The 26,837-nt window shown below is 40.1% G+C and overlaps 1 pseudogene; it reads right to left on the bottom strand.

Moving 5' to 3' along the window:
• Nucleotides 1-25,755: 25,755 nt before the first annotated feature.
• Nucleotides 25,756-26,362, bottom strand: LOC101840564 (annotated as a pseudogene).
• Nucleotides 26,363-26,837: the final 475 nt, after the last annotated feature.

Genomic DNA, 26,837 nt, shown 5'->3' on the forward strand with positions numbered 1-26,837 from the left:
ACCAATCGCCTTAGACCTCTGAGAGCGTCCCACCCGCCTCCCTCGATCCGGGTCCGCCCCCAAGCCACGGTCGGGAGCGGTCTCCGCCCCGCTGGAGAGCTCGCAGTTTTTGGGACCACTGCCCAAAGTGAACCCGCCGAGACTCTCTGGTCACTGACTTCCGGGACTTCCCCATCCCGCGCTCTCCCGCTTCCCAGAGCCAACTTGCTCATGGCTCCTCCCCCGTCGCACATCAGGCCACTGGAAGGGGTGGGATGCTGGATGCTGGATGCTGGAAGAGTTCAGCTAGGAGCCGGCGTCTTTAAGGGACTGTTTTAAACAGCTGAGAGTGTTTTTCTTAATTAAAACTGCAGTCAGTGTAGCAACATCACCGCGTACAATTATAGATATGTTCAGTTTTTAAAAGAAAAAATATTTTCTACGACCTTTACTGTGGAGGTCTTTGAGGGAGGGCGCTAAAAATAAGACCCATGCTGCCAACCCAGTTTAAGTCTAGTATCTAAACGTTGATACAGTTATACTACCAAGTTGTCCAGTGCCTGCTATGTGTCTGTAAAAACTATACTCAAAGAAGTCTCCGGAGTTACAGCCACCTTACAGAAACTTTGCAGATTCTGAAATGGGGAGGAAATGTCAACACATCTTTCAAGTCAGAATGAAACAAGTACAAATTAGAATAATAGGCAATCAGATGGAGGCTGTGAGCAAGTGTGTGCTTCGATTCTCTGTCCCGACTGCCTTTAACAAGTACTAGTTTCTGGGCAGCTGGGAATTCTCGAGCTAAACAACTGATGCTCTAAGCATACTGATACTGACATAGGATGTCTGCTACCTTGCGTGTATTAAATGCACTCTTGACTTACAGTATTTTCAAGTATGGTGCCAATCCTGATGACCCGAGTTCAGTCCCCAGAACACACATGGGAGTAGGAGAGAATTCACTGCTGCAAGTTGTCCACGGTCCTCCAGATGCGCATTGTGGAACACTCCCTCTGACCCCTCCAATAAATGAATAAATACATAGGTTTTCTTTTTTATTTTTAGAAGAAAAGAGTGATATGCATACGCAACCAATAAGTGAGGTTTGTAACAAGCAGGTTGTGTAAATGTCAAGCTTGGGAATTTGGAAATTGAGTCTGGAATTCAGAATTACATGTGATAGTCATAAGCATGTAAAAGACTGGCATCGTGCAAAGAAGACCTGAGAGTTGGAAAGGACTCTAGAGGCCACCGTTTTCAAGTTTTTGCAGTCTTCTCACACATTCATTGGCTATCAAAGAAAGCCTTGCTGTGATAGGCTCTGCTTTGATAGGCTTGGTGTGGGCACTGGCCAGGCAAAGCTGGGTGAGAGAAGCTTACATTCTGGTGGAGAAAGCAAACATTTAAACAAATCCATTGTCACCAGTGCCAACCAGTGGAGGTGTGGACTGACAGACCCAACATCATGACCCACCCTGGCAAACAGCCAGTCCAAAGCCAGTTATACAGTCCCGGAAACAATGCCCCTCACTTGTTGGACAACCCCTTCCATATGGCCAGTTAGTGATAACTGGGGGCCACAGAGTGGACACAGCAAAGAATCTGAAGCTTCTGGCTAGTAGTGTCATGTCAGCTACATGAACTCCACCAGAAGCAGAGTGAACTGCACAAGTATGGAACCTATATAGAAAAGACAAAGCTGAGCTTCTGGCTACCTTGCCTCTGGAGGATACAGCCCGAGATCTGTATTTCTTGTTAATAAACACCTCTAAAGCAAGAGAGAGGAGGGCTCACATTTTCTCTGTGTTTAGCATTTTTTCAAAAAGAGTTTTCTTAAGTAGAGAATAAAGTGGTGAAAGGTTCCAGAGAACAAGACAGGGAACGAAAATAACACTATCTGTCTTTTTTTTTTTGTTGTTTGTTTTGTTTTGTTTCTGTATTCTTCTATGCTTTCGCTTCCTGAGTTTTGTTTTGGAAGTTTGGCAGGAGAACAGCTGTAGAATATCTTTGCTGCCTGAACATGGGAAATTATTGGTGAAACACTGGTATGAGAGAATTGGAAAGTGCCACCCACTTTGTCTCTCCATTTATTTTTACTGTTATACAACCAGCTTCAGGAGGCTACTGTGAGATAATGAAATTTTTCTTAGGAACCTCCCATAAAGTCAAATGTCAGGCATCCATTTCTCAAGCAATAACTGCCAGAGGGGAGTCCTGGTTTATATTCCCTCTCCCATCCTCCACATACTTTAGTAAAACTTGTTGTTTCCTTTGTCTCCGAGACTCAGTTGCCTTGTAGATTGACACCTGCTGAGGCAATGGTAGTAGGATGCTTTGCTGAGGAGACTCCATAGAGAGGGCCAGAACTGAATTGGTGATTCTGAAAACCAAGAACCAAAGTGTAGAAGGCCGCTATCCTACGAGTCATAGCTAGAAGCTAAGGTGTGTCCCCTAGACATCCATAGTCCCTCAGTTTTTCCTACAGAATCTCAGGAAGGTGAGAGCATTAGAGACTCCCTTGGGTGTAAAACAACAGCACGAGCCCAAACTGAGTAGAAACTTCATTACACGTGAGTTCCTGGACATGAGCCAGAAGCTGCGGCCATCACAGTGGTCTCTTGTGGCTGGTAAATGAAACAATGCTTTGAATATAGGCTCTGGGGAAGATTAGGACTTGAGGAAAACACCACAAAGCATAGTTGGATAGGAAGGACTAGGAACTGAAGTCCGTTTAATGTGGCTTTACTCCTTGGTAAGACATTTAAAAACAGAAACAGGTTGCCAATGTGAATTTTAATTCACAAGATCTTCTTTCTCCCTAGTGTCTTTTTCTTCCTGTTTTTTTTTTCATTCTTGCTTTTCTTTCATCTTCTTCTAGTCAATACAAAGAAACAAGAATTGACATACAGAGGAAAAGAAATATGGAGAGTCACACCCCACAATTTCATCTTGTAAATGAGCTCAGGAAATGAGAAGGGAGGGAATACCCCTGGGGCTGGCGGCCTGTGCTCCTGTCACTGCAGACATCTGGGGTTTAATGACATGATATGGTAAGAACCATTTGGCACCATCATTGCTGTTAAAGGTCTTTCAAGCATTAATAAAACATAAGAGACTTGCTTAAAATGGCATTTATGCTGGAACCCTTACGGTGAGAGTATGTAATGAATCACTGGTGAGCTTTATCAGTTTTTGGCTGGATAACTGAAGGTGGCGGGGGGGGGGGGGAGGTTGGGGGGTGGGAGAATTTGCTTTTGTGATCTTCCCCTGAGGTCAGAGAGAAAGAAGCCAATTGCAGTTTGAGGGAAATATTTCAAACTTCAAAGACTGGAGGCCTAAGATCTGGTTGCCGTTCTCACAGGAGCGTTTTCTTTGTCCTGCAGACTGTCGGGACAAATGTTTATAGCTATGTTTGTTGCTGAGTTTCTGAATTCTGCTAATGATCCCTTCTGTGAACAGAAGTGTTTTGGATGCATCCTTCCCTTTTCATGGTTGGGTTTTTTTTTTAAACTTGTCTTTTCAGACAAGGTTTTCAGGTTTATTCCTCAGATTTTCTTAACATTTATCAGCTATTGCAAAAGATACTTGTTATTGCAAATTGAAGGTAAGAGTGTTCCTTATATTTATTTATGTATTTATGATACAAGGTGTTTCGTTCCTCCAAGTAGGTTATGAGTTATAGCTTTTTTCTTGTAAGATGAACATCAACAATGTCAGAGACCACTTTGGTTCGTTTCTACTATGTTTCCGCTTACTGCAACTATCTCTCTCCCCTCTCCATCATATTCATTTTTTATTATTTATTTCTAAATTTAAATTAGAAACAAGGTTGCTTCACAAGTCAGTTCCAGGTCCCTCTCCGTTTCCCTCCCCTCCTCCTGTGACCTCCCCCCAAGCCCCCCAATATCCCCTCATTTCCCCAGGGAGGGTGAGAGCCTCCATGGGGGTGTCCATAGTCTGTCATTTCATCCAGGGCAGGGCCTAGACCCTCCCCCAAGAGTTCAGGGTGAGAGTGTGTCTCACATTGTTGGATGAGCATCCAAAGTCCATTTGTATACCCGGGATAAATACTCATCTACTGCCCAAGGCTCAATAGATTACCTAGGCCTCCTCACTGACACCCACATTCAGGGGGTATTGATCAGTCCCATGCTGGATTCCCAGGCATCAGCCTGGGATTCAAGAGTTAACCCTTGTCAGGTTAGCTGTTCCTGGGTGTTAAACCAGCCCAGTCTTAATCCCTTTGGTCATCAGTCCTCCCTCTCTGTTACTGGCTTTCTTGAGTTCAGCTCAGTGCTTAGCTGTGGGAGTCTGCCTCTTCTTCCATCAGCCACTGAATGAAGGTTCTGTTTCCCGGACTCTCTGGCCATGGGATTGTAGGCTGGCACTCCCCAGATCTATGTCTAAAATCCATATATGAGAGAGGACATGCCATGTTTCCCTTTTTGTGACTGAGTTACCTCTCTCAGGATGATTTCTTCTAGTGTCATCCATTTGCCTGCAAATTTCAGGATTCCATTGGTTTTTTTTCTGCTGAATAGTACTCCATAGTGTAAATGTACCACATTTTCTCTATCCACTCTTCGGTTGAGGAGCATCTAGGTTGCTTCCAAGTTCTGGCTATTACAAAAAATGCTGCTATGAACATAGTGGAACAGACATCCTTGTTATAAGAATGGGCATCTTTAGGATATATGCCTAAGAGTGGAGTTACTGGGTCTTGTGGTAGGTTTATTCCCATTTTTCTGAGGAATCTCCATACTGATTTCCAAAGTGGCTGAACCAGTTGGCACTCCCACCAGCAATGGAGGAGTGTTCCCCTTTCACCACATCCTCTCCAGCATAAATTGTTGTTGGTGTTTTTGATTTTAGCTATTCTGACAGGAGTGAGATGGTATCTCAGAGTTGTTTTGATTTGCATTTCCCGGATGGCTAAGGATGTTGAGCACTTTCTCAGGTGCCTCTCAGACATTTTAGACTCCTCTAGTGAGAATTCTCTATATTGTTCTATAGCCCACTTTTTAATTTGAGCCTTTGGTGTTTTGGAGACTTGCTTCCTGAGTTCTTTGTAAATTTTTGGAGATCAGCCCTCTGTCAGATGTGGGGTTAGTGAATATTTTTTACCATTCTGTGGGCTGCCTTTTTGTCTTGCTGACTGTGTCCTTTGCCTTACAGAAGCTTCTCAGTTTCATGAGGTGCCATTTATTAATTGTTGATCTCACTGTCTGTGCTACTGGTGTTATGTTTAGGAAGCTGTCTCCTTTACCAATTCGTTCAAGGGTACCACCCACTTTCTCTTCTAAGAGGTTCAGTGTAGCTGGATTTATGTTGAGGTCTTTGATCCATTTGGACTTAAGTTTTGTGCATGGCGAGAGACATGGATCAATCTGCATTCTTCTACATGCCAGCCTCCAGTTATGCCAGCACCATTTGTTGAAGGTGCTTTCTTTTTTCCATTGTATATTTTTAGCTTCTTTGTCATAGATCAGATGTTCACACATGTGTGGGTTAATATCAGGGTTTTCAATTTGATTCCATTGGTCTACCTGTCTATTTTTGTGCCAATACCAAGCTGTTTTCAGGACTATAGCTCTAAAATAGAGCTTGATGTCAGGGATGGTGATGCCTCTGTACATTGCCTTGTTGAACAGGGTTGTTTTGGCTATCCTGGGTCTTTTGTTTTTCCATACAAAATTGATTATTGTTCTTTCAAGGTCTGTGAAGAATTGTGCTGGGATCTCCATCATATTCTTACTCCTTTCGTTTTTCTAGGAATACAAACAGTTTGGGATTGAAAGTGTAGCTCAGCTGTAGAGTACTTGCCTAATATACAGAAGACGTTGGGCTTAGTTTTTTGTACCAAAGGTAAAATAAATAAATAAAAGTAACTGTTCAGTTCTGTTGTGGTTCAGAGCAAGAAACTTCAACTCTATTGTTTATCTCTGATGGAGGCTTCAAAAGAATTTAGTGAGAGCATGTGAAAATTGCTAGAAATGAGAGAATTAATTATACATGAATGATTGACATATCACTTAAATGCAAATACTGAGACCAGCAGACTGTCTGAGATAACATGCTGCACAAGTGAAGCAGCTGCATGCTGCCATGGCTTTACGCTGTGTCTTTTCCTGTAGCGAGGTTCGCTGGGAACAGTTAAGGATTAAAATATAGAACTGAGATGCGATTTAGCATCTGAGAAACTCAGTGGCTTCATAATGCCATGGAAACATCCCCGGCTAAGGCGCATGCATTGAGCTCCTGCTGGAAGTGAGGTGAAATCACCTGCAAGACTCAGACCACAGCTTTCGTTTGTCTCTCCCTTTACAGAAAATGGTTGAATACTATTATAAATTTAAAGATTGATAATTCTTATTCTCATTGTCTGCCTCCCTCCTCTTCTTTCCCACTTTATCCCCCCAATTTCTTTCTTCACCCCCATGTGTGTATCTATGTGTTTGTGTGTGTGAATATGGGCATGTATGCCATGGTATGCAAGTAGAATTCAAAGGTTAATGTTGGGTGTCTGTCCTGGCTTCCGCCTCATGTGGTTTGATACATAAAGTTTCTTTGCCACTTCATACTTCCATTTAGCTAACCAATAGTCTCTGGAGATTCTCCAGCCGCCACCTCCTGCGTCTCCATAGGTACATTGAAGTTATAAATATGTGCTGTTTTATCAGGCTTTAAGTGGGTTCTGGGGGTCTAAACTCAGGCCTTCTAATTTGTGTGTGGTACATGCTTCACCCACTGGACCATCTCCCCAGGCCTGCTGCTTCCTTTTATCACTTCGATAAATTCTAAGCCCTCCATTTCCAAATTGCTACACACTGTGGGAAAGGGAGAAAACAAAGCTGATGAATACAGAATTGGTTTCTGGGAAATATTTACTGTGAACAGAAAGGCAGCTTAGAAAAATCAACACCCAAGCTAGCTAACTTCCTATCAGCAATGTTTGCATGTTTGGGCTAAAGGAATCGCCACTGTTTTGTTCTGTTGAGGAAGCAAACAGGACCTTGAAGCAATGCAGGTGACACTATTCAGAAGAAGATGGAATGACAGGGGAGAAAGCAGTGGCAGGAAGCTGCAGCTGCCAACAGTGGACGAATAGAATCACCCAGTTGTGTGAGTGCCAGGATGCCTTGAAAAGTAGAACTAAGTCTAGAGTGATGGTCCATGCCTGCAATCTCAGCCTCATGGAAGGAGGGCAGGTTTGAGGCTAGCACCTACTACATAGGAAGACTGTTATAGCTGACTAAGTCACACAATAAATAAGTAGATGTTATTATAATACAGCCAGTAAATCATTTCAAGGTATTTGTTGTGTATGATATATTGCAATCCTTTCTTTGCTTTCTTTTCCAGTGTTCTATTAAGTTTACTAGTCATAGCCTTGATTTGGATGAGACTTATAGCATTGGGGATGGAATACACTCAAGACAGTAGCCAGTTCATTGATTGTACACAGAAAAGGGCAGTATTCTCAAGACCAGGAAACTATTAGAACCATAAATCTGAGAAACTTATATCTCCATGCCACTCCTTAGCCCTTTGACAAGAATCTGGATTTCCAATTCTTATTAGGTTAGTATATTTTAAAAGGTGGCCCTAGATAGCTAGAGAATTTGGAATCTTCTAGGCAACTAATACCTATTATACTAGGATAGTAAATTAATGCCATCAATTTGAAATGTGCTATGAACCAAGAAAACAGAAGTGGAAACTGCAAGCTTTAAATACACACCTCATTCCCTTCAACTATTTGTTTTCAGTCCTTCAATTAAATTTTAATTTAAATTCTCTAAGTTTAAATAAGTCAGTAACATAGGATTCTAATATCAATCCTTTAGTGTTTAAAAGGAAGACCTAAGGTCTTTTAAAACAAATAACTGTGTTATCCCTTTCATTCTGCATTCACAGGCAAGCTAATGTTAGCCTGCCTAACACAGTAACACGTAAATGAGATGAAGATGAATGAGATGAAGATATATCTTCATTTAAGTGGGCTCTTTTTTATTTTTGACATTTTATTAACCATGGTTTGCGAAATGATAGATTGCAGATGCAAAGGAAATGATATATTATTCAGATTAACCTAATTTTCCAGGACCTTCTGCATTGATAGTCAGATTTTAATACCATTGTGAGCATTGCATTTGACTGACACACACTGTCATTTGGTTCATAGCTAACATACACCACGAAAGGAAAGAGGCGAATCATTTCTTTTGAAAGATTGAGTGCTGACTACAATAACTTCTAGAAGAGGAACAAAAGAGATTATCATTTCCCTGTCCTGGTTATTTTTTTTCTATCTTGGAGAATAGGGCATGTCTAATCTGTGTGGGATTTTGAATAAATGGAATAATTTTCTTACCACTTGTATGGTACTATTTACTGCCGCTTCTTCTAAATCAATATTTTACGTACATTTGTGCATCTTAAGATTCATTCTGGGTATGTAGTATTTGACGTACATGGCTTGTATTACTAATTTGACTAACTGAAATGGAGCAGCATGGTCTATGTAAAAGTCACAGATGGTTGAATAACAAAAGTCATGTAGTGACAAAGGGTCATGCAGTTTGTGCATATTTAGACTTCATGCATAAAGTACACAGATATGAACAGCACCCATCTAAATATTTAGATATTTTGGCATTAAATACATCTTTCTTCCAAAATATATTATCAAACGTAGGTAATCCAGGATTTAGTTTTTGTTATTTTCCTTTACTCTGCTATTCAAAAGCAATATTCAGAAAGTACTTCAAATACAACATAAATCACTCATACTGTTAGTTATGTATGCATGCCATTAATTAAATCACCTACAAAATAATATTCCTCACCAGAAAGCCAAACTGAATTAGCCTCAGATTTTAATAATATCTGCAGCACTGCATGATTAAATTGAAATTCTCTCTGAATGAACAAACTCATGTGACTTCTCAGGATGGCTATAGAAGCCATCCATTTAGAGAAATTAATGTTATACATGCCCAGAATGGAAATTGTAACACAATTCTTCATTCATAGAAAACAAAATGAAACAATTAATCTGTGTGTAATGATATGTAAAGATATTATAGTCAAATCTTGTCTGTAATAATGCCCTCTCTTATGGAACTTCACTCAGCCAGATGTTCTTCCTAATTCTGAAGTTTATTTCTGGAATTGGCATTCATTTTTTGTCTATTTAAAAGAAACAATCTTATTTTACATACCAATCCCAGTTCCCTCTTCCTCCCATCCTCCTGCTCACCCTACTTTCTCCCCCACTCCATCCCCATCCACTCCTCAGAGAGGGTGAGGCCTCCCATGGGGGATCATCAAAGTTTGTCATATCATTTGGGGGAGTGCCTAGGTGCTCCCCATGTATCTAGGCGTAGAAGGTATCCCTCCATAGGGAATGGGCTCCAAAAAGCCAGTTCATGCACTAGGGATAAAAACTGGTTCCACTGCTAGTGGCCCTACAAACTGCCCAAGCCACCCAACTGACACTCACATTCAGAGGGCCTAGCTCTGTCTTTTGCAGGTTCCCTAGCCGTCAGTCCTGAGTCAGTGAGCTCCCACATGCTCAGGTCATCTGATCCTGTGTGTTTCCCCATCATGGTCTTGACCCCTCTGCTCATATTATCATTTCTCCCTCTCTACAACTGAATTCCAGGAGTTCTGCCCAGTGCTTAGCTGTGGATCTCTGCATCTGCTTCCATCAGTTACTGGATGAAGGTTCTATGATGACAATTAAGGTAGTCTTCAATCTGATTACAGGGGAAGGGCAGTTAAGGTCACTCTCCATGATTGCTTAGATTTTGAGCTGGGGTCATCTAAGTGGATTCATGGAGATTTCCCTAGTGCCAAGTTTCTTGCTAACCCCATAATGGCTCCCTCTATCAAGGTCTTTCCTTGGTCTCACTCTCTGTTCTTCCCCCAATTCGACCTTCATTATCCTTCATGTTCTTCTTCCCCTTCCTCTTCTCCCCTCCCCACTCTTCTACCACCCTCCTCACGCTCCCAATTTACTCAGGAGGTCTTGCCTATTTCCCCTTTCCTGGGGGTGGGGATCCATGTATGTCTCTCCTAGGGTCCTTGTTTCCTGACTTCTCTGGAGTTGTGGATTGTAGGCTGGTTCTATGTCTAATATCCACTTATAAGTGAGCACATAACATGTTTGTCTTTCTGTGTCTGGTTACCTCACTCATTATGTTCTTTTTTCTAGTTCCATTAATTTGCCTGCAAATTTCAAGATGTCATTGTTTTTTTTTTACCACTGAGTAGTACTCCAGTGTGTAAACATACCACATTTTCTTTATCCATTCTTAGGTTGTTTTCAGGTACTGGCTATGCAAATTGACATTCTTATTCCATTCTTTTAGATGAAATAAGCCATGTCTTTATTTTCTCAAGTCAGACAATAAGAGAATTAACTAATATTCATGGATGTTAGAGCGACTATCCTCTAAATATCCCGTCTCAAATATTACCTCTATGATCTGGGTGTGGTGGCATATGACTATAATCATAGTCCCTCTAGACAGAGATGGAAGATTATGAGTTCAAGAGCAAACAGGGCTATGAAATAAGTTCAAGCCAGCCTGTACTACATAGAGTCTTAAAAAGCCAAAGGCTGTGGGTATAGCTCATAGGTTGGGCTAGCATTCACATGATTTAGGGGTTCAACAAGAAAAGTTACTTCTGTGAGGTTGATTAAGGTATCAAAGGATAAGAAATTGTTATTTAGAATTAAAAACTTGAATTGTTATGGTGGCCATCTTGAGAGAGCAAAAAGTTTAGAACATGTTAATTCAGGTTTCCCTTGTGACTGAAAAAAAAGGCCTTGTAAAATAATGACAGTTAAGTTTCTGAACTATGTCATACACACTCCACCAAGATGGTAAGTGCCAAATGAACTGTGGCATACACTGAACTACTCCACAGAGACAATAAGTGTAAATAGTAGCACCAGATAGCACTTTCCAAGTTATGAGAGCACCAAATGGAAACCTAAGGTTTCCCTGAATAGTGGGAGAAACTGTTGAGGATAATTTAACTTGGCTTTATTGTGATAATTAGGCTGTGAGTTCCATAGTATCAATAGCATTTTACACTTTAAAATCCTATATGTTGCTTCTTCCAAGTATACTTGTGTCTATCTGAGACTGTATAGATGCTATGTGCATTTGCCTTTGATGTAAGTTTCTAAATGAAACACTTTGATTCACTGGTGTGGTGTCATTCTCCTGGTGTCCTGTCACAATGTTGATTTGTATCTATAGGAACAATGGACAAGCAAGCTAGGCTATAGATAGTGTCTAAATCTTAGAAGTGGGTTAGACATGATGCTTGCCTGATAGCCCCTGTTCCTTAAGCAAGTAGATCACCCGTGACAGTGGGGAGCACTTTATCATTGCAAGAATTCATTTCACACAATTTCCTTTCACTGGAATTCTTCAGAAGGCTCTTTGTGACAAGCATGATGTACCTTCTTGTAACCAGTGAAGAATCATGAACTTTAATATGCAACCACTACCTGCCATGCTCAGCAACAAGTCCAGCTAATGGAGGGAGGGACAAGTATCACACAATTTAAGCACTTTATGAATGTATTACTGATGTCTCCTAGCTTTCAGTGAGGTGGGTATAATCTACTGGTATGGACACACCGGTCAGTGACTAAACTGGGACTCAACTGGGTTGGAACACTAGGAAAATCTACTGTGAGCATTTTCGTTTTTTCCCCACTTGATCACACTTCCTCCATGCTACTTTGAGGATTTTGCTTGTATCATTAAGTGAGTAAGGTTCTCTCTAAAGCTTGCTCCTACTTGGGAACAAGTGAAGTATCTAATTAAAGTGCATATTGGGTTGTTGCACAATTATTTGATGTAGCTGGCTGTTTTGAAAGCCCTGTTATTTTTTTATGTTTTCTAAGTTTTCATTAAAAAATGTAGGTCGGAAATATTTTGCAAAGTATACAAACTCAGCTTCTGGAGTTGTGTGGGGATGAATTCAGTGTTTAGAGACAATGCATGGGCAGGCCTTATCCTGTACTACTTAAAGCAAGTCTAAAGGTTTGAGAAACCAGAGACATTAATCTCCATTTGAATAGGGTGGATTGATAACCTACATTTATTTTCTCTCAGAAAATGATTTTAAAATGACATTGAAAGAATTAAAAATGTATGTACTCACAAATATGGGTTTTTATAAGGCTTATAAAGCAGAAGGGCTGGAATTTGAGAATCACAGCTGAAAATGAAGCTGTAGTCAGTAACTGAAGGTCTGTAGGTTGAATAATTTGCCCTTTCTCTACCCTGGGGTCACAGAGGGTAACTGAAGAAATGGTAAAGGATGGGCTGTTCTGAAATGTCACTAAGATTCTGGAACATTCTGTTTGGTCAGAATTATGCATGGGTTTAACTGTTATTGTATACCTGCTGTGGGCTGAAATATGTCAGACTTGAGTCAGTGAGTATGACCATCCTATGTCTCTGAAGTTCAAAGGTAAAGGAACAAGACAAGGCTGTCCATTCTCTCCATATCTCTTCAATATTGTCCTTTAAGTTCTAGCTAGAGCAATAAGACAACAAAAGGAGATCAAGGGGATACAAATTGGAAAAGAAGAAGTCAAAACTTCACTATTTGCAGATAGTTTACATAAATGACCCAAAAAATCTCTAGCAGAGAACTCCTACAGTTGATAAACACCTTCAGCAAAGTGGCAGGATACAAGATTAGCTCCAAAAAATAATCAGTAGCCCTGGTATATACAGATGCTAAATGGGCTGAGAAAGAAATCATAGAAACATAACCCTTTACAAAAGCCACAAACAACATAAAATATCTTGGGGGTAATGCTAACTAAACAAGTGAAAGACCTGTATAGAAAGAACTTTGAGTCTTTAGAGAAAAGAATTAAGATACCAGAAAATGGAAAGATCTCCCATGCTCTTGTATAGGTAGGATCAAAGTAGTAAAAATGGCAGTCTTGTCAAAAGCAATCTACAAATTCAATGCAATCCCCATCAAAATCCCAGTACAATTCTTCACAGACCTTGAAAGAACAATACTCAATTTTATATGGAAAAACAAAAGACCCAGAATAGCCAAAAACAACGCCGTACAAAAAGGGTACGTAGGAGGTGTCCCCATCCCTGACTTCAAGCTCTATTACAGAGCTATAGTCCTGAAAACAGCTTGGTACTGGCACAAAACCAGACAGGTAGACCAATGGAATTGAATTGAAAACTCTGATATTAACCCATGCACCTACGAACACCTGATTTTTGACAAAGAGGCTAAAATTATCCAATGGAAAAAAGAAAGCATCTTCAACAAATGTTGATGGCATAACTGGATGCTGGCTTGTAGAGGACTGCAGATGGATACATATCTATCACAATGCACAAAACTTAAGTCCAAATGGATCCAAGACCTCAACGCAAATCCAGCCACACTGAACCTACTAGAAGAGAAAGTGGGAGGTACCCTGGGAAGGATACAGGAGAGTGCTTCCCGAACATAGCACCAGTAGCACAGACACTGAGATCAACAATTAATAAATGGGACCTCTTGAAACTGAGAACCTTCTGTAACACAAAGAACACAGTCAACAAGACAAAAGCAGCCCACAAAATGGGAAAAGATCTTCACCAACCCCAGATCTGACAGAAGGCTCATTTCCAAAATATACAAAGAACTCAAGAAGCTAGTAACCAAAACACCAAAGGATCCAATTAAAAAGTGAGGCACAGAACTAAATAGGGAATTCTCAATAGAGGAGACTAAAATGGCTGAGAGACACTTGAGAATGTGCTCAACATTCTTAGCCATCGCCGAAATGCAAATCAAAACAACTCTAAGATACACCATCTCACTCCTACCAAAACAGCTAAAATCATAAACACCAATGACAGTTTATGCTGGAGAGGATATGGAGAAAGGGGAACACTCCTCCACTGCTGGTGGGAGTGCCAACTCATACAGCCACTTTGGAAATCAGTATGGCAGTTCCTCAGGAAAATGGCAATCAGTCTACCACAAGACCCAGCAATTCCACTCTTAGGCATATACCCAAAAGATGCGCATTTATACAACAAGAATATCTGTTCCACTATGTTCATAGCAGCATTATTTATAATAGCCAGAACCTGGAAGCAACCTACATGCCCCTCAACAAAAGAATAGATGAAGAAAATGTGGTACATTTATAAAATGGAGTATGACTCAGTGGAAAAAATGGAATCTTGAAGTTTACAGGCAAATGGAAACCATTCTGAGTGAGGTAACCCAGTCACAAAAAGAAAAACATGGTATGTACTCACTCATATATGGATTTTAGACATAGAGCAAAGTATTGCCACCATATAATCCACACTGCCAGAGAAGCTAAGAACACAGAGGACCCTAAGCGAGACATACATGATCCCCAGAGAAGGGGAAAGGGACAAGATCTCCTCAGCAAATTGGGAGCATGGGAGGAGGTGAGTGGGATTTAGGAGAAAGAGAAGGGGAGAAGATGAGGGGAGAAGAGGACATGAGGGGGTAGAAAGATTGAGTCGGGGGAAGAATAGACGGGAGCAAGAAAACAGATACCATAATAGAGGGAACCATTATAGGTTTAAAGATAAATCTGGCACTAGGGAAATATCCAGAGGTCCACAAGAATGAACACAACTAAGATTCTAAGCAACAGTGGAGAGGCTACCTTAAATGCCCTTCTCCGATAATGAGATTGATGACTACCTTATACGCTATCCTAGAGTCTTCATCTAGTAGCTGATGGAAGCAGAAGCAGAGATCACAGCTAAACACTGAGCTGAACTCCTCGAATCCAGTTGCAGACAGGGAGGAGTGATGAGCAAAGGGTTGAAGACCAGGCTGGAGAAACCCACCGAAACAGCTGTGCTGAACAAGAGGAAGCTCATGGATCCCAGACTGGTAGCTGGGAAACCAGCAAAGGACCGACCCAAACCCCCTAATCGTGGGTTTCAATTAGGAGGCTTGGGCAATCTGTGGGGCCTCTGACAGCAGACCAGTATTTATACCTAGTATGTGACTGGATTTTGGGAGCCCATTCCACATAGAGGGATACTCTCTCAGCCTAGACACAGGTCCTAGGCCCTGCTCCCAATGATATGACAGACTTTAAAGATCCCCCCATGGAAGGTCTCACCCTCCCTGGGGAGCAGAAAGTGGGTGGGATATGGGGTTAGTAGGGGACAGGGGAGGAGGGGAGGTACAGGGAACTGGAATTAACATGTAAAAAAAGCTTGTTTCTAATTTAAATTTTACAAAAAGGAAAAAAAAGGTTTAGTGTAGTGTCACAGAGTCATTCCTCAGCAAAAGTACAATTTTTTAAAAAATAATTTCATTCTATGCAATTCTATGTAGCAAAAATGAAGTATCTATCAGCATACACATATCAAAGATGTATTGTTTATACACCTGTGTCATGTTCTTAAGCCCTAAGAGGTCATCATTCACTGTTCAGCTTAATGGACAATGGACCAGTAAAAGCACACATGAATATTTAACACAGATACATCCCCCCCATTTGAAGCCTCTTCTACATTTTGATGTTGATTAATAAGGAATCTGTTAGTCACAATAGCTTATCAGTCTAATTGTCATTTTTATTTTTCCTCTAACTGACTTCTGATTTCATTTGGGAAAGCAAAGTACTCTACTGAATATACACACCATGAAGAGTATTTTACAAATAAAGATGTCAGGTGACCCAGTTCTGATCAGTACAAGAATCCATCAAGGAAGGTTCCAGAAACAACCCAAAAGGAGGAAAGGCTTATGCAGCAATGCCCCCTTGCACTTATCTTTTCTTCCTGATGACCCGGAGGTACAAGAGGTTGTTTGGAATGTAAAGACAGAAGATTTTAGACAAAGTTTACAAGGTAGAAAAACAGAAGGAATTAGAAATCCTAATGGCTTTTGGACCTACCCTATAGTTACTACCCATAAATACATTTTTTTGAGAGGAGAAAAAAGAAACCCCAGTGAGGACTACTTATCAGGCTTCTGTTCTTTGCAAACAAATGCACGTTTACTTGGACACTTATAACAAAATACAAGGTAGGTGGATGCACACTGAACTCATCTTCTAAAAGGAGGTCTTGCTGTAAAGACTTTGCTATACTCAGAACTACTGGCCCTTTTATGCAAAGTACAGAATTAGAATAAAACTGCTCTTCTCTCATTCCCAACTGAATGAAATAGATGCCAGTTCATTTCTAACTTACACTCTTCACGTGAGTTATAAGAAATGAGTATAAAAAAGAAATGGTGTCTCCTTTAAGAGGCTTATAATGTTAAGCCAAGTAACCACATAAATATGTATAATACAAAATAGGCTCAAGGACACACCATGACTTAGGGGTAGATATAGTAGATGGTGACATTTCATGTTTTCAGGGGGATCTGGAAGACCTTACAGAGGAGAATAGGCAAGATTTCAGTAGAATAAAGTTGAGAAAAGAAAATGACAACGCATGAAGGAGGGAGCAGGTGAGGAGGTGTGATCTCAGGACCTAAGGGTTGTCATATGAAATTTGTTTTCAGTTCTTGGCTTAGATTATTTTATATAATTTTGAGCTGAGATGTTATTCCATGGTGTTCAAGCCCTTTGTTTTGATGTCAAGCACTATTAAAAACAATCTCTAGGAAATTTTGATTTATATTTAAATTTTAATTCTACTGCCTTTGAAACTAAAAATGTGTTTCCACATGTAGTTTTTTGAGAAAGAAGTAGAAGCATTAAGACATTGAAGTCTGAGAAAGTTAGCACACCTGAGAGTTCTTTGCACCTACTGTCTGTGAAGGAGCATGGAACATACTGTTACATCTTTACTTTTTGTGATGCTTTGAAACTTGCCTGTTTTGATGATATCAGGAATATAACAATTGCAATCTCCTTGACTATCCTTGTCTTCTGTATTATGCACCAATGCTTTTAATTGCATTCCTTGCCAAGCAGAAGAATTTCACACAAAGGAAGAAACAGAGACTTGGAACTGATAAGAGCTTGTACATTGTGAATTGTTCCACAGTGTAAGCGAGTCACTAATGAATCCTTGTTCACCACTTCATCTCCTTCGCTTTTTAAGTGTGGTCTGTGACATACGTTATATGTGACTGGGTGGTGGCATGGGAAGATTGTCTCCTTTTCAAAGTTTCTTTAAACAAACTCATAAGCATAGCTGAGTGAATGAACAGGGTGTAAGGGTTTCAGAAAAGAATCTTAATTAATAAAAAGTGTATTAGGCCAATATGGTGTAGATAGCGACTGGAACAATGTCACTTTTGAGACTGCGTGTGTGCTGTGCAGATGATGAGCTGTGGTGAGGATGCACTGTCTGACCCCACAAAGGGTGCATTCACATCACAGCCAATGGGGTGACACTTTTGCTGCTGGATGATGTAGTACCTCTGGTCATATGGAAAATTCTTAAGATTATCTTTTGTTTCATTTACTGTGGCTGAAGAGAGTTCCTTTCAGAATTTTCTGTCTTCTGTCATTCCTCCAGCTCTTGTTTTTTGTGAAGCTCCAGTCACAGGATTCACCAGTGTCTGTTATCTGGGTGTGGTTGACGCAGCCCTGGACTCCCTATAATATCCTGAATGCTCCTTACATATATCCAATCTTTGTTTGGAGACTAGTTAAATTTTCTATGTATTAATTATTGTTATTCCAGAGTCCAAGGCGTTTCCCTACCTATGGCTTTGGTCAAAAAATAATATTTTTGTCCTAATATTGGGGTATGAAGTATAATTTTTGGTTAGGGACAAATTTAGGTATATATCATGCAGTCACCATACTATGAAGCCACAAAATGCAAATATGTTTCCCTAAAAAGGAGCTTTCACTAGTGAACACTGGGTTACCATGTGCAGACTGGGGCTGTCCTGGGCCTCTTGGTGTCCTGTCACCCATTCTTCTCTTTCTCCCAATGGGTATTCAGTCAGTTGCCAGTTTTAGTGGATGGGAATATCATTTTGGAGTATTTCTGTTTTGTAAGTGAATAGTCAAAGTCCTTCTGCCCTGAGTACACACCTACCCTTGTGTAGCACTTTCCTAGTTCTCTGTGTGTCTGACTACCTCCCAGCAGCTAAAACGATAGCCCTTGACCAGGATCAAAGCTTCCAACCCTTCACTAGCACACCTGCTCTACAAGAACCTACTCTGTTCTCATCATTAAATGCTTGGCATTTCTCTACCTGGTTCAGAGACAGGAATGTATTTGATTTAGTTCGCAGCACCTCAGAACTGTGATGGGGGTGGGTGTCACTTGGAAAGCAGCTTTGAAAGGAGAGCTCTGTCTCTCTTCACAATCAAAGCCTGTGACTCCACTCCTCTGACTGGAATGTGGGGAGGACGCCTGGTTGTGGGAACGAGATTAGAAAAACTAGAAGAGCATTTCAAAGAGAGGGCTGAAGGAAAGGTAGAAAACATTCAGTGTTTTGCTTATAACAACCACATGCCAAATATTCCCTGTTATTGACTAAAAATAACAGTATATAAATGTTAAATCTAAAATATAAAAATCCCAAAAGATTTGTCTGTGTGTTAGTTTCTTTTCTTCTCTATTTTTTCTTTTTCTTATGCATAAAATGTGTTTTGAAAAGCATAAGGAGAACACAAAAAATCTGGGGGTGTGAGGAGTTGTACAAAGAGCATGCGATCTGGAGTAAGGCAGGTCTGGGTTCAAATCCCCCTTCTGCCTTCTCAGTAACCTCAGATCACACAAAGTCAAATAATGCTTTCCCTAGGCAGTATTTGCCTACAACTAGGAAGCTGATATAGGCAAAATATCTATTAGCATGCTACTTCATAACAGGTGCTTGTCAAATTTGTACTTCAGAGTCTGGAATACTTTGATGGAGAGTGAAAGAATTAAAAGCAAGATCAAAGAATCTGGCCGAAGAGAATCGGAGGGTCAGAGTGACCTAGGTCTGGGAGTGTGTGGAGAACTGGCAGAAGAGCACACAGTACAAGGGGGAACGGATGCAGCTGTGATGTCCGGAGTCAGTGGTCAGCAGTTGGCTTCATAGAGCAGGTCAAGGTCAAAGACAGCTATGGCGTACACATGAGCCTTTTCTCCACTGGAGATGGAAAGGACACTTGTGATGACTTCTAGACATTCATCTGAAAGAAGAAAGCCACACTGCTAGGATGATCCACCTCATGGGATGTGCAGTCTCTATCCTTGCTTAGTTCACAGCCTAAGGGTTCATGGACTCCTAGACAGGAACTTTAAGATTGTTGGATCAAGCCATTTTTACCTCTAGCATGCATGTTTGTGAAAATTTCGGCACATAATTATGCTTTCTGGGAATTGCCTCTTGTTTTCAAACCCATCAAGAGTGCATAGGGCATGTGCCACACTGAGTGATTAGTACTTCTGGTGCTGTACTAGCTCAGTCAGCATTTCTGAGTACATAACTGAGCTAGGGACAAGCCCATTGCTGTTCTGTTTTTGTTTTAAATAATTTGTTTAGAATTAGAGAGACTGGAAAAGCTAGTATGTCAATCCTACAGATTTATTTGTATGCTTATTTTAGTTCTAATTTTTTTCCTGAGTCACATTCTCATGTTTCTCAGATTGGTCTTGAAAGTCCTATGTAACTGAAGATGACCTTAAAGTGGCTGAAGATGATTTTGAACATCTGATGTCTAATTTCCATCTCCAGAGTGCTAGGATTACAGCTGTGTACTACAAACCTAGTGTATGTGGCACTGGGGATAAAATCCAGAGCATCTTGTGTACTAGGTGAGCATTCTACTGACATAACTACATCCCCAGCTTTATTACTTCTTCCTCTCAGTTGTGAGGGATAAAATCTGTTCTGCACCTCAATAACAAATCTGAGGAATCATGTGGCCTGGCCTAGAAAACATTTTCACGATAACAAGAGGAATCATCTTTCAGTACTGTAACTGGAAGAGAAAAGAGATAGAAAGAACAGACATTGTTCTGCCATTTTGAGCTTCTTGTTCATCGTCATTAGCTTAGACATACTATGTCTTGTCCTATCCCGTGGGCTCATAAATGTGCTGGTTATATAAATAAGCTTGAACAGAGTTGTGTGTTATTTTCAGCCAAACACATTCCAATGGGACCTTTCACCGTACTAGAAGGAAAGATGCCATAGAAGACACATACAAAAGCGGTCTAACCCTTTAAAGCTATGTCCATGTAACTAAACAACAAATTTGTGTACCTCATCTGTAACAGTTGCAACATTTTCACTGTAGTAGTCACAGGAATGCCTTTGATTCCTTTAGTGTTAAGGGTATCACAAACCACTACCATTTAAAAAAGAAGTAGGCATAGGGGGTTCAAGATGTATTCTGTAAGGACTTAGGTAGGTAGTGAATATGCATTTTGGAATCATAACCATTGAGAAAAACTGAGGAATAGAAGTATGTATTTGGGAAGACCACAAGGCAGCAACCTTAGTCTGCCACAGAGGAGGGAGCTGGCTGCTTTTAGAAACTGACCTAACGTTCCCTTGAATGACTTCTATTCTAGTGGTAACCCTTTTGTTTTGACTTTTGCCATGGGAATTATAATGCTAACCCAGATGGCACTCTGCCCTTGGCGTTATACTCTACAAGTCATGGGTCAGGACAGATCTAAAGTTTCCTGCTGCATTATATGCCTTGCACCATCCTGATAGGTATACCAGTTCCAGACTGCAGAGCCAGAAAAAGGCACATCATGTAGCATTCTTTCAAGAGCATTCTAATATTAATATCACAGTCTACTCAGAACCATACTCACTTTCGATGCTCTATAGCATTGAGTGTTACAGAAGAATCAGGATGATGATGAGGATAATCTATGAGCAGCTGGTGGCTAGGTCCATGGTGTTCTTTTTCTAGACTTACCCTTGTCTTTGCAAGGCTGATTTTGCCAAAGGTCCACACAGGAAGCCAGAATCTTCTGTAGTCCTAAACCTTAAACTTAAAGAAAACCTTGAAGACCTGTTACAATGACACTTCCTTTGTGTTGATGAATAAATACACCATGATATTCTAGACTTTTTAAGAGACAAAGCTTAGTGAAATGGTTGCAAATAGAACCATAGCTTGTGATACTTGTTTTTATGCACAGTTGATATAAACTAGCTCATCTAATTCTTATTTTGTAGATGAAGGTCTTATGCCATAGAGTGAGGACCTTAAGAGTCTGGTCTAAGGCCACAATACAAGGAAAAGATAGACGTAAGGTTTGGGACCCAGAAATCTGTCCATAAAACGTATTCACTTAATCTTATTTTTTGATGCCTTTGGCATGGTGTACTAGCTAAGCTGGTAGAATAGATATTTTTGTTTGCTAAAAATATTGGTGAAAATGACAAAAGAATGAAAGAAATGTTTTACTAATGATGTACGTCACCAGTGTTGTTAGATGCTCACAATCTGGATCTCAATGAGAGCTAAGTGAGAGGGTTCTGAACAGGAAGCTTTTGGTTCAGGACAAAGGTAACTGTGCTATCTTTCTCTGGCAACTCAGATCCCTAAGACCACACCAGAATGTTTTAATTAAGTCTGGCGTCAGAGTTCACCAACAACACTTTCATGCTAAGGACATAACATTAGCAGTCCAGTTTCTCATATTTCAAAAAGCATCCATTGTAACAAGTATGGCCTGATGAATCTCAGACCAAGACCAGGTAGAGTCAGGTAAATAGTGAAAGCCTTGAAAATGTTTCAAGGTAATAATCAGAGCTACTTTTGTCACTAGGGAGGGAACATCGGCCGCACAGTTCTACAAAGCATTTGGGTCACAACATTTGTTAAGCTTCTTGCCTGTTAGCAATTAGAATATTACTCCAACAAAAGTACTTTGAAACATACACATTTCCAAAAGTAGTTTTTAATTCAAAACCAAAAAATTTACTCACATAGTTGCTAACTGGAAATAATAACTTAGTGTGGGCTTCTTGTGGTTCATGTCAGCGTATTCTGATAGGCAATACTAACGATGAAATATGAAAGAAAAATACCTGAGATGAAATCTCTAAATTCCTTATAATGCAGATGGAAAAATGCTGAAAAACAAGTTTCAAATGGCCATGTCTCTGACCCCTTAATGTTTACAATTGCTCTCCGTCTTTGGGAAGATGCCATAAAAATATGAAAGTTAATAATCTAAATACCTGCTTGAAACCCACAGTGGGATGCACCCATGGTGATTGAAGAAAGTAAAAAATTTTAATGTGATCAGAGAGGTGACTCCTGGATAACCCCAAGAAAATTTCATGTGAGTCATCTATGCTCACATTTCTTTGAACTGCAGCTCTCCCAAGGGAAGTGAAGCAATTGCATAGACATGATGTCTTCCCCTTTCAGTACAATGCAACCCGCATTCCTCAATCCATTCATCATCCTCCATGGTATTTGTGTGCAGTGCTGTCATGCAGAGCTGGTTGCCAGCAATGATTAAAAAGAAATCCATAGGTTCTACATTTAGGGGACAAAGTAAAACCAATTTTCACCATGTTTACTTTGAAGACATCAAACCATTAAAGAGAAAATCCCCAAGGAGCTCCTCAGCGAGACTCTTTCCATGAGAACAGTCTCCAGAGACCCAATGGGTAAAAGAAGTGATTATCTGTCACTCACAATCTCATCTCCCTCTTGGAATCAGAATCCGTGAGGCTGGAACGTCACTGTAGAACAGTTTCTCTCTCCAGTCGCTACTTTGCCTACCTCTTGCTCGTTGATTTAGGAAGGCCCTTTTCTCTGACTTTCCTGAGAGCCTGCTTTTATTCTCAAAACAAACAAAAAATGAAAATCCCAAACACTCCATGATTTCATTACTAGAGACATTTCATGTGGCATAATCCTATCTAGCACATGAAGATCCTTTCAAGTTCTTAGACAAAAGAGAATGATTTAAATCAAATCTCCCCTCCTCTCCCTACCCGACCCCTTCGCCATCTCTTTTCCTGTCTCCTCTTTGCTCCTCCCTTTTCTTCTTTTCTCTTCCATCATCCTCTTCCTTCTCTTCCTTCCTATGTTTCCTTTCAAAATGAAAAAATTAATATTAACTATTAGTACAACAAGACTATGGGAGTGCTTGCAATATTTCCAGTCTCACAGTACTCTAAGTGTATTACACATATGGAGTCATTTAATTGTCCTAATTTAGGGATAATTGTCAACTCTCTTCAAACAAAACTGAGGCATGAAGATGTTATATAATTTGGCAGTGGTCACTTGAAAAATGTGTTCTAAACATTTCAGAGTATATGTATGAATCAGTGCTACATATCATTCCATAGAGGAAGGGACTGAGGAAGACAGAATTAATGTACACAGAGCACCCAATTCGTTCCAGCACTCAGGCTACAGGTTACTTAGTTAAATTTGACCAGCAATACACATCAGGCATGATTATTCTTGCTTTAATAGGTAAGGTTAAAATAACCTTGGCCAGGTAGACTGATAACTAGCTGGTTATATAAATTATTCAGGCTAATGGAGATTATCACCTGCTACTGGAAATTATCTAAATGGCCTTAATCTGAAGTCATATCTTTGGAATTTAGTTCTTGTTCATTCTGACACCATGACATGCTAAAGACTTCAGCTCAGCCAGTCAGGGCTACAACTTCCTCTTTTAATCTGCTCATAAGAATCCATTCTCTTCCCTGAAAGACTTCCAGGACATTAAAAAAATAGAAACAAACAAATAAACAAAAAACCCCAAAACAAAACAACTCATCAGAGTCTGAGTCCTATTTCTGACTATGATTTGTATGCACATTTTTTTCTTTTATCAACTTTAATCCAAAGTGGTTGACAATGAGAAGCTTAAAGAAGAACCATATGAATAATAAGACTTATTCATTGAATTACATGAAACTTTTCATATAGTAATAGCACAAATGGTACCACTCCGTGTAAGTCAACATTTAAATTTTCTCATTACCATTTTATTTCCCATAATTTATTTAAAAGTAATTAAGAACATAGGGTACTTTAAAGTGAAGTGTTCAACTGCCCTCAAGAAATAACTGTCAGTATGTTTTTTTTCATGTTTAATGTGAAAACAATAACCTCGCGAAGTTTACAGAGCAAATATTAAGCATCAATATATTAACTTCAATGGTTATATTATTATCTCATCAAGAAGCAGCTTGATAACTGGTGACACAATATATGCTTTTCAAAGATGCTGTAGAACATAAACATTGTGAATTCATGTCTACTACTGAGGAGTGGGCACTGCGCTAAAACTTTCCATGCAGCAAGAGAAGCAGCTGCCAAACCCTTTTCTTCCAGCAGGAAATTCATATTAGAGGACAAGATCCAAGACACTAAATCGGAACACTTACAGATGTTTCAGACAGATTTTTTTTTTTAAAAGGAGAAATTAACATAATCACCCTTACTCTAAATGTAATGTTTCTGTTTCTTGTTTTTTTTTTTTTACCATTTTTTTGAAATAAGCATGACAAAGGACAATCCAGTAACTTTTTATTAATCACAATAACGACTAAATACCCAAGTGTTTTTGCAGCAACTTTTGCACCCAATGAGAAAAGGAGCCATTCATTGAAAGCAACAAGTTATCCCACATGGGTGAAAATACCTTCTCTCAGTTACTGAAGATGCTCTGCATCATTAGCGGGGAGGACTTGGCTAATTATCCCAGGAAAATGCTGCCCCATCTGAAACTGGAAGCTCACAGTGGACCCAAGACATCTTATCTTCAGGCCACAAAGAGAAAGAGAAACTATTTTATTCAAATTAAGCCAATTTTCAGGTAGATACCTTAAAACAAAGGGCTTCTAAAACAATATGAACTCTGACATTAGCAACCTATCTTCCACTCCAAAATTATTGAAGTATTTATGGGTAAAATTAACTTAAATCTTATAAATACCTTCTTCTAACTTTAAAATAAGTTGTGAGGAGCCACCACTGACCAAAGTTACCAGGTGATTTTTTAATGCACATTTTTTAAAAGTATCAGAAAATAAACCATAAGCTATGATTCTAACCACACAATGGTAAAATGACTTGTTGCCAGAAGCCATGTTTAAGCTCATTTTTGGACAGTGAGAATGTATTTCTAAATCCACAGATGGCAAATTTAAGCAAAATTATGGACATATCTTCTATTTTTCTCTCTAAGATGTAAACATTATTTTAATACGTCTTTGTTTGTAAGACATATTTTCCATTTATATGTGAAATAGTATACTGGAAAGCTTAAATACTCTTAAATATGTCAAACACCCAAAAGCAAAGCATTTTCCAAAGTAGGGGAAGTCTCCACAAAATAAGAGCCACTTGTCAAAGAGGCAGTGTGACATGCTGTGACTCTGTACCCTGGCTCCAGTCACACACTGTTTACCTTAACTTCCCCCATTGATACTACAGGGATGCTTGGTCTGGGCTTGAAATGCTACTGATACACCTAGCTCTTTAAAATTCAGTTAAGACCAACTGGATTTCATTTTTATATATACAGCATGTAACTCACCTCACTTGAGAGCAGGATTGTATTTACAAGTATTATATGGCTATAGAAGGTTGTATGGCATCCACAGAACTTATGGCTTTATACAGAAACCTGGTTAAAATTAGACAACGTAAATACACTACCACTAAGAACCCACCACTGTAAGTGTTTAACTACCTAAGATAGCAACAGTGGCATTAGATAAGGATCTATTGTGAGCAAGCGTTCTTTCAGGCTGGGCATGATTCTGTGCCTAAGGTGGTGGCCCCAGGATTCCTTCTTAGGACTTCTGCAGGGCCGGGCTTGTTTTACATCTATGGGAACTGCTGTCATCACTGTTGTGTCCAAGCCCAGAGGATGAACTCTCTGAATCATAATCTACACCGTTGTCTTTTTTTCCTTCATCTTCTTGGGGGAACCGTCTATTCATCAAGGCAAACTTGTGAATTGCATCTTCCACCGCGTACCTGGTCGGCCCAGAAACACATGCTTCAATGTCCTCGGAGTTGAGATGGCTCTGCAGGAAGAGGTGGAGGGGGCTGTCTGAAAGCAGAAGTGCTTTCTGCAGGACTTTTCTAAGGAAATCAATCTTCCAAGTCCTGATGGAACTGGTCAACATGCTGGCGATTGTTCATGTTAAAAAATAGATTTTTAGATGGAAGTTCTGGTAATTGTACCAGCAATGCATTGCTTTGGAGCCTTTGCCTCAGTCAGACGAATTCTTTGTACCTTCTTCGTACACAAAATGTTTTCATGGTAAAACACATTCTATTAGTATGGATACATATCTCATAGTAGATATAGGAGTGCCAAAAGTCCTCCTTCTAGATCCTGGGGTCTTGGACCCAGGCACTTACGAACTCCTCTTTCTGTTGTTCAGGGAACATCTTCAGCTCGGGACACGGTCAACCTGTGATCCCAGCATCTGGAAAGTAGCTGTAGCAGGGTCAAGACTTCAAAGCTTCAGCTACATACTGTGTTTAAAGCCAGCCCTGAGCTACAGGAGACTCTTCCTCAAAACTAATTAATTAATTGATAATAGTGCCAGATGTGGTGGCTCACACCTGTAACCCCATCCCTCAAGAGGTCAAGGCCATCCTCTAGGACACATGATAGTAGCTCATGCCTGTGATCGCAGCACTTTGGAGGGTCTGGAGATCAAGGTCATCTTCTGCCACACTGTAAGTCAGAGACCAGACTGGGTTACATGTAACACCGCATGGGGGTCCTGGGAGGTGGTGCGGGGCCGGGAACATCACGATATTTGCTGACTCGGCGGCGAGCGCCCAAGAGCACACCCGAGGAGCCTTGTCAGTATGTTTTATATAATTTTATTTTTTCATATGGATAATAAGTGTGGAT

Source organism: Mesocricetus auratus, unplaced genomic scaffold, assembly GCF_017639785.1.
Source record: "Mesocricetus auratus isolate SY011 unplaced genomic scaffold, BCM_Maur_2.0 Super-Scaffold_100008, whole genome shotgun sequence".
NCBI lineage: Eukaryota > Metazoa > Chordata > Mammalia > Rodentia > Cricetidae > Mesocricetus > Mesocricetus auratus.